Source organism: Cydia splendana, chromosome 2 (assembly GCF_910591565.1).
Source record: "Cydia splendana chromosome 2, ilCydSple1.2, whole genome shotgun sequence".
In the NCBI taxonomy this organism is placed as follows: Eukaryota; Metazoa; Arthropoda; class Insecta; order Lepidoptera; family Tortricidae; genus Cydia; species Cydia splendana.
The window spans coordinates 6,212,413-6,229,508 of NC_085961.1; the positions used below are offsets into that span (position 1 = coordinate 6,212,413).

Genomic DNA, 17,096 nt, shown 5'->3' on the forward strand with positions numbered 1-17,096 from the left:
AAGCGTTATTTCTGTTATTTAAGTATAGTATACGCATCGAAGTACTAAAAATGCTTCAAATAATATAGTTATGAACACAGGCACTGAGAAGTAAACAATTTCATTTCCGGCTAAACTAAAACAATGTGGTGGCGCGTTGATTATATTACACTTAGTTTATCAAATCACTCGAGCAGTTTAATTCCCCATAATAATTTAAGTCATATTGTAATATAAATGCAAACAATATATAATTACGTCTTGTAATCCGTTTTAGAGATGGCGTATTAATGTCACTTATTTTTATTTAAGTATTTTTTCATCTGACAGTTTCCATTTGACAGGAACAAAATGAACGAATGAACGAATGATTTTGGCATAAAGTAGTCGCAAACCCGAAACAATGTGTGCACACGGCGACCACACTTTATGTCACTTTGTGTCATGTGTCGACCCTTCCCCATTTCTGGTAACTGTGTCGACACGGCGACGACTCTGCGACTGGAATTGTGACCGAAACAGACGGTGTCGACACAAGATGTGTCAACACCGCGTCGTAACGGCGACTGGAAATGGTTGTATGGGTTAGCAGAGCATAATCGGACCACGCTAAGTTTTCATGCCAATTAAGTGCTATGTCAAGTATGGACCTTATTAGGGATATGTATGCGTTCTTACTGCCAAGTTTGTGCAAAGAGCGTGGTCAGAATCTATTAATTTGACGTTTATGGTGACACTGCCACACTCTGACATTACAGTCTGTGCAAAGTTACCTTGGTCTTAGTGGTGTTCTTGTTTGGTTAAAGACCTCTATGGGGCCCTTAAATGGCGCAACGGAACCTTTCTGGGCCGGTACCTTCTATTAACCTTAAACCTCACGCCTTTTCCGATGCGATCTAAGGTAAGATCGTGACTGAGCTTCTCTCGCCATGACTTGGCACCACTCATGCGTAGATACGTTAATAAGATATAACAATTACATTATACTTCAAGAATATTTATTAGCAACCGACCCAATTTGATTCGCGCCATTCATAAAGATGACGTTCGGATTGTAACTACAACATTTCTGGTGAAGCGCTGGAACTTTGCTGGTCTAGCATTGCGGAAGACGAAAATGGACGATGCCACTGTAAATTTTCTTCGGTTGGTCGATTTTATTCCCCGCTATTCATAAAGGTGACTTTCGGATTGCAGCTGCAGCAGCGTTCTGGTGCAGTTGCAGTGGTGGTGGTGGCTGCTCCTTTGCCACCGTTGCTGGTCTCATTGCGGCAGTCAAAAATGGACGATGCCATTGTCAATTCTTTCGCTCGGTCGGATTAAACATTCTGATCGTAACAGCAACGCGGCAATAACAGCATCGCAATGTATCAAAATAAAATTACAATGACATCGCCAGCGGCAACGCTGCAGTATTAAGGCGACTTTATCGTGCCAACTTGCCAAGGGAACGCTTCATGAAAAACACTGTGGTCATGACTTGGCAAGCGGTAGATGTAATGGACGGTAGAGGAAGGACGACAATTTCTTAACTATGGCAGAACTGTTCCATAGACACAGTGAAGATTTCTATGAAAATATGACGTTTATAGAGGCGTAGCAACACTTTATCAGCGCAGATCGAGTAAGCTAAGATGGACCCTATTATCAGACATAAGAGTAGATAATGTCAAATCAAACTCGGATTGTTGAAGTTCAAATGCGGCTCTAGAGTCCGACTAACTCTCTACCATGTTTGATTGCTGTAGGTATATAAATTCACAGAGTTAGACCAAGACAAGTCTGCAGAAATTTTGATATTCCACGCAGTGCAAGTGTTATTTTTAACGTCAAACTTCTATGAAATAATGACGTATAAATAACACTTGCACTACGTGGGCTATCAAAGTCGCTGCAGACTTTTCTTGGTCTAACTCTAAACAGATTATAATGAAAAATCGAGTATCGCATCTAAATCGATCGTGATCCGTAAGCTCGCCGGTGACATTCACCTACATATGCAGAAAGCTCGTGTGTGTCCGATGACATTGGGGGAACAAACGGCGTGAGGCGGTTTTTCTAGGCACTCAACAAGTGGACTTGATTTAAGTACCTACCATAAATTATGCTCAGGTGGTTTACTTACCTTTGTACCTTTGTTTTGCCAATTCGCTACGTAGGATTTTTATTTCGGAGAAACTGTTTTTGGGTAGGTACGAGGAACTCGATCTGTTTGTAAATTTTATTGATGTCGTTACAGCCGTTGCACCAAATCGTCAGCAAATTGTTCGTAGTTCTCTATATGCTTGTATGCAACGTTTAACAACTCTATTGGATGACACCTGCCGCATTGTGCGTGGGTGAACCCCAACCTTTGGTCACCTCGGAGATGGGAATATCTACTGATAAACAAGTATAGATGGTCAAGCAAATCTTGTCAGTAGAAAAAGGCGCGAAATTCAAATTTTCTATGAGACGATATCCCTTCGCGCCTACATTTTTCAAATTTGCCGCCTTTTTCTACTGACAAGATCTGCTTGACCAACTATATATACCGCCTGCTTGCTTCTAATTTTTAAATACCTAAGTGAAAAACAAAACAAATGGCCAGATCGAGTTACACACACATTATATATTCAAGAAAACTTTGTTAAATAAATTGGAATACTTCATACTCAATAAATAGAAACCATAAACCCAAATAGGTTAATAGGTTTATTAGACACTTATTTGTATTTACATGTAACTGTATCCGCCATATTAAGAAGATTACCTTAAAACCACCAAACATCCTGTTATTACACTAAACATGATCTATCGGACCAAAATTATAATGAAACTTGGCATTGAAATAATATTTATGACACCAATTTATGCTTTTATATGGTTTATTATTTTGCCAAATTAATCATTGTGGGTGTGAACAAGTTTTGGAGGTCGATGGTCGGTCCCTTCCTTATTTATGGTTATGGTTTTTTTTTATTGTATCTGTGGGATCGTTTCACGAGTCCCGCGACGCAGTGGGTCAAGGTCACGGGCTGTTTATTTTTTATTTATAGTACCATCGTGATATTCACTCCTTTCAGCCAATCATTTTATTATTTATGACTTTTTTGGGTCGATATATAATAGAGTGAGACCAAAAGACAAGTCTGCAACGATTTTGATAGCACACGCAATGCAAGTGTTATTTATACGTCATAATTTCATAGAAGTTTAACGTTTAAAATAAAATAACACTTGCACTGCGTGTGCTATCAAAATCTTTGCAGACTTTTTTGCAAATATTTAGATGCGATTTTCGATTTTTCATTAGAGTGTAAGAGAAACATTTAAAAACAGCGTGCCAAATCTCACAAATCAAATCTGTTTATGAATTTACGTACAGCAATCAAACATGGTAGAGAGTTAGCCTGACTCTAGAGCCGCAATTGAACTTCAAATATCAAAAATCTAAATATTTCTGATTGTCTAAGATTTCCTTACCTCACCTTTTAAATATGTATAGTACATGTATGTAATTTGTACTGCAATTATATGTTGTGTTAAAAATAAATCTGAATGTATAATGTATTTGAGGGCGTCGCTCATTCTCAATTAGTGTACATATGCATATTCGGTAAATAAACATTATTTACTAATAAAGTCGTGTAGAAAACAGGACTTTGGCCTTTAAACAACGTAGGCGTGCGGTGGTCCGTGTGATACACATACATTATCAATCACACACACATATGACTAAGTGCATGGGTTGTGCGAGTGTATGGGCGCAGACTACATAGTACTGTAGGTGCGCCACTCAAAAATAAAAAGTAGGTAGGTATTACACATGACGTCAAACATCTATGGCGTTATTCATAAATGTTTATCAAATCTAAAAACCTGTTGATAATCACGTTTGTCCCTATCCGTCATTTCCATTTCCGTTTGTTAGAAAGAGACAAAATTTAACAGAAGCTTGTTAGAAGCTAAGTTTTATGAATAAGGGGGGGGGGGGGAAATGGAACTGGGGCCTACACAAGTTGTAAAACAAAAGTTGTCACTCCTGTGGACAATATCAGTTAACAGCTTGTGTATAAGTAATATACCTAATATGATATTATAAATGTATAACGAAGGTAAAAAAATAGGAGTAGGTACCCTTTATGCGATTTTATGACATAAGTCAGGGGTCACCAAATGGCGGACCGCGGCCCGGATGCGGACCGCCGACCTATATAATTTTAATACATATTAGTAGAAACGGACCGCGATGGTCACATTATTTTAAAAAATCGGACCCCTGAAGAAACTAATTGGTGACCCCTGACATAAGTTAATAAAAAAGGAGTTTCTCTTTATCCCCATAAAGGGTTTAATAAAATTAGGCATAGGCATAGCCTTTAACTTTAGTCATATCCGCAGGAGAGGGTGAACTTAATTGCTGTGTATGACCCAACTAGATGTTGGCGTGACCTATTCCGATTTCCGCGCAGACGACTGCGAACAATGCAAACGCAACCAATACTATTGTTTCCCGCACTCGTGTGCAATTAAAGTTGTTGATTACATTATCGGAAACAATGTGGAAGAATAAAAAAAATCTAAGTATATAATGATAATGTCCTTCTAAAGTGTATACATTGGAAAAATATATTTTACAAGGCGCGCACTTGCACCAACACCTAAAGGTAGCTTACATTTACAAGCTTACCTTAAATTCTTATTGAACGACAACACCCGTTTTAGTTTCAATCAATACCATTTCAAAACAAGTTTTTCTGTATGTTTTACGTGTTGTAATTAAATAAATTTAGATACATTAACGACCGAACAATAATAATAAAGACTTTGAGAAGGGTCATAAAATAAGAACAACAATGAACATTCTCAATAGTTCATGAGAGTGGTGTATCTGTTCCCGCATTATGTGATCCGTGGTATGGAACAGAAAGCGGTATCGAATCTCGGTCAAGTGCAACATCTCTTAAGAACACATGAACATATGTGCAGCGTGAGGCATGAGGCCTTTTATCCGACTTCGAAAAGAAGGGTTATATGAAATTTAAACCTACCACGGTGATGGCAAACATTTTACCTGATGATCTGTCTGTCTCTGCAAACTGTGTTCACGTTTGATTCCAAAGAATTTCAGCACTCACCCGCAACTCCACTAAAGAGCAATGAAAAGGAGTCATAATGTATAAAAAAATTATACATAGCGCAAATAGCGACCCGTTTTCGTTCTTGAATGTAATTCATAGTTCATCAGTTTTTTTAAACAAGTCTGTGGCAATCCGCATAATCGTCAGCGATTACCGTAGACCATGGACGCCTGCTACTCCAGTGGTGTGACTATATGTGCGTTGCCGAACCTTTAGAAACGCAACTCGGACGCAAAACGCAAGAAAGTACTGCGGCCAGACGTGACTTTACACTGAAGATCAATGAAAAATTGAAAATGTATCGTTTAGTATAATGGCTCCTCTACACGAATGGCCAACGCCGGCCAATCCAAGGGACGCAGCCATGCGGTAGAATGAGATAGCAATATCACTTGCTCCCTCTAACGCATAAATGCGTCCCTTGGATTGGCAGGCGTTGGCCATTCGTGTAGAGGAGCCATAAGAATTTCAAATGTCGGTGACCCGTGTTCATTACTGTTGAGGTTGAGTATATTAGAGCCATTGAGAGGTTGTAACACGGTAATTAATGCTAGAGTCGACCACGCTAACTTAGCACAAACTTGGCAGTAAGAATGCATACAGGCATATCCTTATAAGTGAATTACTGCTACTTGACGTAGCACTCAGCATGAAAATTTAGCGTAGTTAAACTCTACAGTCTCACTTGCCTAGCCGCCGGCTGCCCTAAGTGGCCGACCTCAGAGTCCGCAGGAATCGACCAGTATAAAATATGATTATAATATTATATATGTATGTTACGTCATACCACATACTACCCGAGGGTACAGGAAAGGTTAATCGCAAATCGTTAGTGTTTGCAATCTCTTAATATTAAATTTGGCCTTATCGATCGGATCGGATGTACCGGTCGTGTTTTTCCTTGATTGAATTGTGTCATTAATAGTAGAGAGGATATAGCCTTTGGGGTCAAAATAATTCCCACAAAGACGGGGTTTGATGTTTTTAGTTCTTTGTGTGTATCTTTATGACATACTAAAAATATATCAAAATATATTCATGCAAAACGCATTTATTGACATTTGAAATTTGAAAAATCAAAAATAATATTAAAAATCGTGTGTGGTATCAAATAACAGGAAATTACACGCTAAAAAAGATTGTGAGATTGATTTTAAAAAATAAAAATAAAAAACAAAAGTAGTGGCTTAAAAACTGAATTTTTTTCAATGTTGAAAGTTATTTTCTACACTGAAAACAAAACTAAACTATTATAGTTTTACACATCAAAATACATTGTGTAAAAGAAAAGAATATTTAATTCATGAATACTTATTTTTAATTATATTATTATAATATGAAAAATATAGGCTCACAGGATCTATATTTATTTAAAAGTTTTATCAATAAACTGAACGCACTTCAAAGGAGGTGATTGGCAGAATATAAAAAACAAAAAACGATTGTAGACTAGTCATCCGAATTTGCTCGATCGAATTCTTGGCCGGAAGTGAGATATTTGATATTAAAGGACTCTTTTTTTAGTATGTTGTAAATAATTCTTTAGTATGTTCTAAAACGGTGGCGCATAGCAAAAATGTTCTTATACATAATTAATCTGCATAAAATTACCCACAAGAAAGATTCAGTACAATTTTTCGCTAGGATCAATATTCAAAGAGATATTAACGCGGGAAAGTTAATTATAATCACTTCTAAGGTCCCTTTTTTTTAGTTTTTCGTAAATAACTCGTAAACGGTGGCCAATATAAAAAAATGTTGTTAAATGTTAATAATCTACACAAAATCCTCTATAAAAAAGATTCAGTACACTTTTCGCAGGGATAATTACTTAAAAAGATAATAAAGAGGGAAAGTTAATTATAATAAATTCTAAGGTTCCTTGTTTATACTTTTTCGTTAATAATTTGAAAAGTATGACTCATAGCAAAAAATACTTATACATAAATAATAAACATAAAATTTCCTACAAGAAACATATGGAACACTTTTCGATAGGATCAATATTTAAAAAAATAAAGCAGCGAGTAAGTTAATTATAATAAATTTAAAAGTCCCTTTTTAGTTTTTCGTAAATAACTTGTAAACTGTGGCCCATAGCAAAATAGGTCATACTTTACAAATTATTTACGAAAAACTAAAATAAAGTGACCTGTGAATTAATTGTTATGAACTTTCTTCCTTTAATATCGTTTCTAATATTGATCCTAGCGAAAAGTGTTCTACATGTTTCTTGTAGGAAATTTTATGTTTATTATTTATGTACAAGATGTTTTTTGCTACGAGTCATACTTTTCAAATTATTAACGAAAAAATAAAAACAAGGAACCTTAGAATTTATTATAATTAACTTTCCCTCTTTATTATCTTTTTAAATATTAATCCCTGCGAAAAGTGTACTGAATCTTATTTGTAGAGAATTTTGTGTAGATTATTAACATTTAACAACATTTTTTTATATTGGCCAATGTTTACGAGTTATTTACGTAAATCTAAAAAAAAGGGACCTTAGAAGTGATTATAATTAAATTTCCCGCGTTAATATCTCTTTGTATATTGATCCTAGCGAAAAATTGTACTGAATCTTTCTTGTGGGTAATTTTATGCAGATTACTTATGTATCAGAACATTTTTGCTATGCGCCACCGTTTTAGAACATACTAAAGAATTATTTACAACATACTAAAAAAAGAGTCCTTTAATATCAAATATCTCACTTCCGGCCAAGAATTCGATCGAGCAAATTCGGATGACTAGTCTACAATCGTTTTTTGTTTTTTATATTCTGCCAATCACCTCCTTTGAAGTGCGTTCAGTTTATTGATAAAACTTTTAAATAAATATAGAGCCTGTGAGCCTATATTTTTCATATTATAATAATATAATTAAAAATAAGTATTCATGAATTAAATATTCTTTTCTTTTACACAATGTATTTTGATGTGTAAAACTATAATAGTTTCAGTGTAGAAAATAACTTTCAACATTGAAAAAAATTCAGTTTTTAAGCCACTACTTTTGTTTTTTATTTTTATTTTGTAAAATCAACGTCACAATCTTTTTTAGCGTGTAATTTCCTGTTATTTGATACCACACACGATTTTTAATATTATTTTTGATTTTTCAAATTTCAAATGTCAATAAATGCGTTTTGCATGAATATATTTTGATATATTTTTAGTATGTCATAAAGATACACACAAAGAACTAAAAACATCAAACCCCGTCTTTGTGGGAATTATTTTGACCCTCACCTACAAGTTTTCATACAACTCCTCTACTATAATGTCATTATAATCTTATTATTGCGATTCAGTTACACTTAGGTTAAACTGTTTAATTTCTGGCATTTTACGAGTGGTTTAGGTATGGCAGGTAAGGTAACTATATCAATAGAAGCCCGAGGCAATACTTATTGTCTATCAACGTTCACACTAGCGCCACTGCTAAATAATCGTGATTATTCAAATTTAACGAAAGGTATTTTAAAAAGGGAGACGCTACGTACTATATTTTGTATTTAAGTACCTTTTGAATACGCCAAACTAGTAGCGGCCCCCTTTTTAAAATATCTTTCGTTAAATTGGAATAATCACGATTATTTAGCAGTGGCGCTAGTGTGCACGTTGATGGGCTCTTAAGCGAATGGGAACAATAGGGGACTGTGATCACGGCCTCTCGGTCGAGCTCGGGCCCCTTTCGGGCCAGAGGCCCGTGGCAATTTGCTCGTTTTGCCACCCTATAATAGAGATGGGTAGTGAGTAAATACTCACGGGTAAATACCGAGTAAATACTCAGTATTTACTCAATATACCCGTATTTACTCGTTTATACCCAAATTGGTGGGTATAAACTATTTAGAGTGCTGAAAGGGGCATATAAATTTGAAATATAGGTGTATTTTGTAAGCAGCTACTGGATTAAGTACTCAAAATGGTAAGAAATGTATTTTTAAGAGGGGCACTCCATACATGTCACTAATTGTCACAAAAAAAAAATCTCAGAAACCACCAACGTGTTGCACATCATTAAATGGGTCTTTAAAAATAACTGGAATGTTACTAAGAACATTTTTGGATAAATTGAATATCTTTGGAAAAAAACCGTTTCGAAAGGCCAACATAATGTTTATCTCTCTATAACTTTCAAACCAAAGTTCAGAAAAAATATCGGGAGATTAGCCGTATAATACAGTACAAAAAACAATATTTTGAACATCATCGGTTGAGCCATTTTTGAGTTTTCTTTAAAAAACCCTTAATAAAAGGTCGTAAGTGCCGTGTAAACACGCACTTTTGCGCGACATGCAGTTATCTAGAACATCGATAGAATTTAAGTACCATATTTTAAAGTAAATACCTTCTTATTTAAAACAAAGTGGTTAACTATGCATTATCACAATTTTCATCTCACTAATAATTACCTTTTTTTCCTAAATTAAGCGTCCTATATGCTTTTTATTTTATAGGTATTGTTAATACACGTTAGCACTCCTCAATAAAAGACAATTATGTTCTTAAATCTCACATTTTGAATATTTTATAAGAAATCGTTTTTACCCACCTAAATAGAGATGGGTAGGGGTGAGTAAATACTGAGTATTTACCGGTATTTACTCAAAGCACCCGATAAATACCCGTATACAATACCTATAAAATAAAAAGCATATAGGACGCTTAATTTAGGAAAAAAAGGTAATTATTAGTGAGATGAAAATTGTGATAATGCATAGTTAACCACTTTGTTTTAAATAAGAAGGTATTTACTTTAAAATATGGTACTTAAATTCTATCGATGTTCTAGATAACTGCATGTCGCGCAAAAGTGCGTGTTTACACGGCACTTACGACCTTTTATTAAGGGTTTTTTAAAGAAAACTCAAAAATGGCTCAACCGATGATGTTCAAAATATTGTTTTTTGTACTGTATTATACGGCTAATCTCCCGATATTTTTTCTGAACTTTGGTTTGAAAGTTATAGAGAGATAAACATTATGTTGGCCTTTCGAAACGGTTTTTTTCCAAAGATATTCAATTTATCCAAAAATGTTTTTAGTAACATTCCAGTTATTTTTAAAGACCCATTTAATGATGTGCAACACGTTGGTGGTTTCTGAGATTTTTTTTTGTGACAATTAGTGACATGTATGGAGTGCCCCTCTTAAAAATACATTTCTTACCATTTTGAGTACTTAATCCAGTAGCTGCTTACAAAATACACCTATATTTCAAATTTATATGTCCCTTTCAGCACTCTAAATAGTTTATACCCACCAATTTGGGTATAAACGAGTAAATACGGGTATATTGAGTAAATACTGAGTATTTACTCGGTATTTACCCGTGAGTATTTACTCACTACCCATCTCTACACCTAAATGAGTAAATACGGGTATTTATCGGGTGCTTTGAGTAAATACCGAGTAAATACTCAGTATTTACTCACCCCTACCCATCTCTACCCTATAATCACACCACTGTTAGCTTCCTATGTTTGATCTCGACCTATACTAGCAACGCCCACAATTTCTCTGCTTTCCCTTAAGATTGAATGAGTGGTAGATAATTACAGTCGCTATCATATATCAGAACGGCCAAGGCGCTCACAAATATTTGAACACGCCTCTATAATTGTAAATGCGTTAAAGTCGTGTTCAGATATTTTTGAGCACCTCGGCCGCTCAGATATATGTGATGGCGACTGTCCTTAAGAGTATTAAGTCCGCCTTTTGTAAATAGGGATCTATATCTGAATCCCTAAAATCTTTTCTCCTATCTTTGCATTCCCTAATATTGTTTGTCATAATGATCAGATGTCCTAACGCGCGTATTCCCTAATTTTGGTTTCCCTATTATCGAATGGGCGATTTTTTTTGTCCGAATATCTTTTTCCCTAATGACACTTTCCATATTGAGTATTTATCCTAATGTTATGTAGCATAATTATTTTTTTGCCTAATTATTGTTAGGCCTAAAAATTATATATCCTAACCATCATGTTACCTAATTTCACTTAGCCTATCGTTGCTTGACCTAACATTCGTATGCCCTAATTTTGATTTCCCTATTGCGTTTCGTTTTTACAATGGTCGCAGTTCTAACCTAACCTAACCCACTTTTGTGACAGCAGTTCGTTTTTGCGAGGATCACAGTTCTAACCTAACCTAACCCACTTTTGTGGCAACATTTCGTTTTTACAATGGTCGCAGTTCTAACCTAACCTAACCCACTTTTGTGGCAGCAGTTCGTTTTTGCGAGGGTCACGGTTCTAACCTAACCTAACCCACTTTTGTGGCAACAGTTCGTTACCATTCATTATGGAAAGTAATTGTTATGATAATTGATCAATAGGAAAAGTAACTGTTATGACGATTGATCATTAGGGTAATATTAGCCATTAGGTCAAAACAGTTAGAACATGTTATTTTATGCCAAACATTGTTAGGGATTTCGAAGAATATGGTAAAAAACATTAGGGATCTTGATAGTTATGGTACAAATGCTTAGGGCAAATGAGTCTTAGGTAGGGCTTGCAATTCGAATATTCGAATATTCGAATATGTCGAATATTCGACCTGTTTTGATATTCGAATATTCGGCCGCTCAGGTTTCGAATATTCGAATATTTTTTATTACTAGGTAAAATCTATTTTCATCCGTTATAGTTACAGTTTCTGTGTATTTTGCCGGGTATTAAAAGTGAATGAGGAACCGTAGGTACCCAAAGGTACCCAAATGCGAAGGAAATAATGATTTTACTGTATTCCTCTCAATAGGCTTCATGAATACAGTTAAACCTAAGAACCTAAGTCAATTTCAAAGGAAACGAAATCAAAAAGTATGTTTTATTACGGTGCGGCTAATGCTTTTTCTAGGTACAAGTAACTTTACGTAAGTTTTAAGATAAAGGGTCATTTTGTTTATTGAGTAAAAGCGTACCTTAAGCGAATATTCGAAGTCTAAACCTTGCCCTTTATCGCAATTCACAAATTTGATCATACCAAACCTACCGAACTAGGTAATCTAACCATGCACCTTTAGCTAACGAATAATCCACCCCGTAGTCAGCCAACTTTTTCCCTTAAATATTCCAATACCAATTATATAACTTATTATATAACAGCCGACCATTAGGAATCAAAACTAAACTTGCCAAGACTAATAAAGTCAATAAAGATTCAAAATACAATGGAATTAAAGGCCATTTTACAGGCTTCTTAACGACAAGAAGTTAATTTAAATCAGAAAATGATTAGTGATTACCTCCTAAAATGTTTTCTCTCTTACATACGTGTTTGGATGGTTAAATTTATATTAATTCACGCAACGACGCATTTATAATAAAAAGTTTTATCAAGAAATATTGAAAATGTCTAATTTTTGCGTTTTAGGTACTTACTTGCTTTTATAAACGTGGGTATTTCAGAGTAGGATGATAAAATCTAGTCAATAAGTGGATTTCTGCAAAATATCATTAATTTTAGCAATATGTGAAAAAAGCTTTTGAATAAAACGATAATAAACCGATTTTTCGTTCCTTTTCTTATTTTTTTTAAATATTCGAATAATTATTCGAATATTCGAATATCTCGTCAGAAAAAGTCGAATATTCGAATACCTGAAAGTTTCGAATATTTGCAAGCCCTAGTCTTAGGCTAACCATTACATTATGGAAAATAATCGTTATGACAATTGATCGTTAGGGCATGTGCCCATTAGGACAAACCAGTTAGGGCATGTGACTTTAGGACAAACGTTGTTAGGGATTCAGAATGACATCCTGTAAATAGGTACTTAAATGTTTTCTTTTATGAAATCATTATTAAATAAATGACAATAGCATTTGAAAATGTGGTCTTTCATATCATACACAAACTGTGTATGATGTTTATCAGCAGTCGGACCGTAGGTATGCTTGTTTACCACCCTCGTGACCATCGTACCTATCTATCGTTATTTACTAACTAGCTGTGCCCGCGGCTCCGCCCGCGTGTAATTCGGTAAGCGGCTAATTTCTAATCCTAATTTCTCTCTCTCTCCCCTGGAGGCGGAACTTGAAGTAAAGTTGACATATGGATATGCTAGAGGACTGAAGTCCAGATAAAATATTTTACAATTAGGTACCACAAAATAAAACTACACTCCAAAATCAATAGTTTTATTCGCCCTTATTTAAATTTTACACGTGATTTAAACTTAGAGAATATAACCAAACGGAGTGGTCATTAACAGGCGTTATCCCTCTGTCGAAAATAGGCGGCCAATGGTCAACCGACGTTTATCTGACATGGCTATGTTTAGAATGCAGCTATGAATTATACCTAATCGTAATTATATCGCATCCATATCAAATCCATATTCATACGTATCGCCTCCTTAAGCACTTAACAGTGGCCTTGTGGCCAGGTGGGTACTTTGAAAAAAAAAAACATTGACCTCTGTCATTTGCAGTGCCGGATTAACCCTTTTAAGAAAAATAAGCACTTGCTTAGGGCACCATTGCACCAAAAACCAAAAATTATCGAAAAATTTTCGCGCTCGCTTCGCTCGCATTTTCAATAACATTCTAGGATGTTTATGATAAAGGTGACATTCGGGTAGGGTTCCCAGATGACAGGAATTTTCCTGACATGTCAGGAATTTTGGCCTTTTGTCAGGAATGGGGACGGAACACGAAAATGTCAGGAATTTTTTGTTTTGAGGGTTTTTATAAAGTGGTGGTCCACCATATCAATGGATTTGAACAAAGAGACAACCCACGATCGCCCGACCTGGCGCTTGAGAACGAGGAGGGCCGACCCCAAATAATGGGAAGAGGCACGGAAAGAAGAAGAGGGTTTTTTAAAAAGTACCTTTTTATTTACTTAAATTAAACATCTAAAAATAATAATAAATAAAGATCCACTCAACTTATCAATAACGTATAAGCTAATAAGGTCGGGTGGCCATCGCTAACGGCTAGTCCCCCCTTCCCCCCTCCGTCGTCAAAAATATGAATGTCAGGAAAAGTATTCGGAAATCAGGAATTATGTCAGGAAATTCTAAATTTGTATCTGGTAACCCTACATTCGGGTGGCGCCTGTCTGTTGCAACGTTACTGCTGCAGCACTGTCAATTTTCGTGATAAAATGATGTGACTGATTTCCACACTAAAAGTAAAAATGTACAACTGTCTATCAAATTGCGTTTTTTTATATCGAAAAATTGTCGCGCTCGCTTCGTCGCGTTTTCAATAACTTTCTAACATATGATAAAGGTGACATTAAATTTTCGTGATATAATGATGTGACTGATTTCCATACTAAAAGTAAAAAAGTACAACTGTCTATCGAATTGCGTTTTTTTATATCGAAAAATTGTCGCGCTCGCTTCGCTCGCGTTTTCAATAACTTTCTAAGATATGATAAAGGTGACATTCGGGTGGCGACTGCAGCAGCATTACTCTGTTGCAGCGTTACTGCTGCAGCACTGTCAATTTTCGTGATAAAATGATGTGACTGATTTCCATACTAAAAGTAAAAATGTACAACTGTCTATCAAATTGCGTTTATATATCGAAAAATTTTCGCGTTTGCTTCGCTCGCGTTTTTAATTACATTCTAAGATGTTTATGATAAAAGTGACATTTGGGTGGCGCCTGCAGCAGCATTAGGTACTCTGTTGCAACTGATAAAAGGATGTGAATGATTTCCAATCTCAGCTGAAATGCAGCAATGAACGTCACTCAATTTACCAAAAAAATTCAATGTAATCTTGATGACCCTAGGGAGAGGGGGCACCATGGTCTAGAAATACTTAGGGCATCAAAATATCTTAATCCGGCACTGGTCGTTTGCGGAGTCAAACGATTTGGGACTCGCATTTTATACGCATTACCATGCCTTCCCGAAAAAAATCGAATCATTCGCGAAAATTTCGCAACGCATTGAGGTTACAAGGGGCACGTGGTCTTCCTCAGGACTCTGCCGAAGAAGACCACGGTAAGTGGCGCCCTAGCCAGGCAGGCCGCTTCGCTTTCGCTCGCGCGCGTATACCTTACTGTATCGTCCGATATTCACCTACTACTCTGTCGTTTAAATCCTTAGAGAATATAACCAACGGAGCCGCCATGTCTATAATTTTCGGTACAAAATAGTCTGGCGTTTTTTGCGGGGGAGGGGCACATCAAATGTGTACCTACTTACGTAACGTAAACATAGCCATGTCAGATAAACGTCGGTTGACCATTGGCCGCCTATTTTCGACAGAGGGATAACGCCTGTTAATGACCACTCCGTTTGGTTATATTTTCTAAGTTTAAATCACGTGTAAAATTTGAATAAGGGCGAATAAAACTATTGATTTTGGAGTGTAGTTTTATTTTGTGGTACCTAACTAATTGTAAAATATTTTATCTGGACTTCAGTCCTCTAGCATATCCATATGTCAACTATACTTCAAGTTCCGCCTCCAGGGGAGAGGGAGAGAAATTAGGATTAGAAATTAGCTGCTTACTGACACAGACCGAATTACACGCAGGCGGAGCCGCGGGCACAGCTAGTTTAAGATAAAATTAGACGATTTCGGATTTTCGATTATGGAACACCTAATTATAAATTGATTGGCACTTGGGGGGAGTGGAAGATACACCACAATAACACAAACTTTTGTTTGGTTCCAAATCAAAAGACCTGGAAACAAATTTAACCCACCGCGAAATACATTTCTGGCCAACTAATTTCATTGAAAAAGGTTTAAAAAAATATATTACTTTTTATCCTATAAAAAGTACAAACTGTAAATCAATAAACCTAGCTAGACTACCTACTTCGAGCTTGCCCGATTCAAATAAACGCCTTATTCTAATCGCTACTAGGCATTCTAGCACGCGACTTTCTTACCGCTACATTTGTGCGCTGACGATGGAAGCTGCTGTCCGTTACTATTGTTACATCACGGACCGCGAACATTTTGACGGTCAACAACCGCAACTAAGCGGTCGCTGCCACTTTCACTTTTCGCCGCCTGTTTGCAGACAAACGATAAGTAGCGACATCTAGCCGTGACGGTGTAAAACTCGTGTGAGTTCTCGCGGTGTCCGACATCTATTGTCGAGTAGCCATTCCAGTTAGTGTTGTTGTTCCAACTTTGAGATGCTTATATTAATAGATGGCGTAAAAATAAAAAAATAAATATTATCATTCCGCAACAACACAGCATGATGTTATGAATTTACAATACCAAAACCAAACAAATTAATACCTTTCAGGTAGGTATATCCAAGAACAAAGTATCTTTTTGGGCAAAAAATATAGCATAATTTTAATATATCGAACAAATAAGGCGAATTGATCTTTACTATGATAATATATTCAAACTAATATTCAATTTAATCAACGATTCACCAACCAATGAAATTATATCGCGGTAGACCCGTTTGTGTAATTAAATATGTGTACAAAACGCGAGAGTTTAAAGTGTTATATGATTCACCAATATGTTCTGTAACTATGTTTAGTAACAGAACTTCTGTTACTAAATATTGCTAAATATAATAATGGTATTATAATACTGGATTGATAATTTCAACCACTTTCTCAACGTCAGGATGGCCGAGCGGTCTAAGGCGCTGCGTTCAGGTCGCAGTCCACTTCTGTGGGCGTGGGTTCGAATCCCACTTCTGACAGAATTTTTGCATCGTAGTGTTTTTTGTATATAAGTTTTGTATGTATGTATCCCGCCAATCCCGCTGGAATGCATCCAGGTCGTCCCGCCATCTCTTTCTCGGTCTGCCTCTTGCTCAGCACAGGGAGGACTGGAAAGGGAGAGGGGAGGCCTTTGCCCAGCAGTGGGACACACACATGGGCTAGTAAAAAAAAAAAAAAAATGTATGTATAACTTCTACTCGCTCTATTTCCTTTGTACAGGCAGCATCAATATTAGCAGTATCTGCCATCCGGGATTTCTTTTCCATATACAGACATATAATACATAATATTATCTCTACAGTTTGAG

The 17,096-nt window shown here is 36.0% G+C and overlaps 1 non-coding gene across 1 annotated transcript; it reads left to right on the forward strand.

Annotated features, from left to right (window-relative positions):
* Window positions 1-16,683: 16,683 nt before the first annotated feature.
* On the forward strand, window positions 16,684-16,767 carry Trnal-cag (transfer RNA leucine (anticodon CAG)). The gene has a single exon. It is a non-coding gene; the product is annotated as a tRNA-Leu (tRNA).
* Window positions 16,768-17,096: the final 329 nt, after the last annotated feature.